This window comes from Phacochoerus africanus, chromosome 5 (genome assembly GCF_016906955.1).
Source record: "Phacochoerus africanus isolate WHEZ1 chromosome 5, ROS_Pafr_v1, whole genome shotgun sequence".
Taxonomy (NCBI): Eukaryota; Metazoa; Chordata; class Mammalia; order Artiodactyla; family Suidae; genus Phacochoerus; species Phacochoerus africanus.
Window position 1 is genome coordinate 2,719,106 of NC_062548.1, and position 1,466 is coordinate 2,720,571.

Below are 1,466 nucleotides of genomic sequence, written 5' to 3' on the forward strand. Positions count from 1 at the left end.
GAGCGAAGGGCCCAGGCTGCATCGCACCACCAGCTCTCAGGCCTTGGCTGTGACAAGAGAGGTAGGGCGGGAAGGGCCCAAAGTCGAGGTGAAACACTCCAGCCCCATCTTCCCGAACCCCAGGGGCCTGTGATTCCAGCCCTCTTGTGGCCCTGGGTGAGGTGGTGGTCCTTTGGGGCACGTGGGTGTCCCAAAGGCTGTCACCCAAGCCCAGTGGGCGCGGAACCTCCTGGCAGGGCACCCTGCTCACAGTGCCCAGCCGGCAACAGGGGGGCCTGAGCTCTACGCCCCTCTCTGCAGCCCCCAGGAGCGGCCATCAGGCCAGTCCCACGTGTCCCTGAGCTAGGCTGTCGTCACACAACGGGGGCCGAGAACAAGCCAGAGGGGACGGGGGTGCTGGGGCTCCACCAACAGGCAGGATCTGGACCCTGAGGGGCAGACACATGGTGGCTGAGTTGGGAGCTCAGGGGACTAGGGAGGCTGGGCGGTGGGTACAGGCTACTGGGGAGAGCGAGGAGAGGGGGAAGGGAGGCTGTGCAGGCCGTCCCAGGGGTCTCTGTGGAGGCAATGCCCCCACCCCCACCACCAAGGGCCTGTCCGCCTCACAGGGCAGCACTGACTTTGGAAGGACCGCTGTCCACTTTGCAGCTACAGCGCCCCCTGGTGGCTCCAGCTGCGCAGGAGCAGGGCGGGCTGGGGGCCAGCCTGGGGGTGCAGGGGAACAGGGGGCGGGGGCAGTGGGGGGACGGGGCCGCTCTGCCGAGTGCTGGGCGCTAACTGGAGGGGATGAGACAGAAGATGCCATGAGTACGGCAGGAAGAGCCTGGCTGCTCTGAGCATGGATGCGGTGCAAATGGCATCAGCCCCACCGAGGAGGCTGGCCTGGAGAAACCAGTGCTGCTAAGGGGTGCTTGGAGCCCCTTGACAGAGGGGACACTGCCCCCGCCTCTCAGTGCCCCTAAGCCAAGTTCTCGGACAGAGCCCCCCAGACCCCACCAGCACCCACAGCTCCGCACTGGACACTGGGCCAGCCCCTGTCCTGCGGCCAGCTCACTGAGGCAGCCCGGTGCACACCAGCCACTGAGCCAGGCCCCCAGCGGAAGGTCTCAGGGCCTGTGGTCCCTTCTGGGGTGGGAGGAGGGGCTGGTCTGCCTGAGCCCTGAGAGTGGCTCCATGGGTGACCCCAGCGGTCCCCGCTCCCTTCTGGAGCCTGATGTGGCCAAGCCCGCACGGGCAGAGGATGCCCAGGCGTTGGCAGCTCTCTCCTCGGGACGCCGCCAGGAAGGGAGCATGCTGGATGGCAGGGAGCAAGGCCTGAGACCGCGCAAACCCGCCTGTCTCCAGATGGACACCCCACAAGCCCACCCGGGGGGGAAGGAGGCTGGCCCAGCAGACAGGACTCCCAGCTCCCAGGTCCCACTCACCCCCGGGCATCTCCAGGGAGACAGACAGACCACACGGGCGGC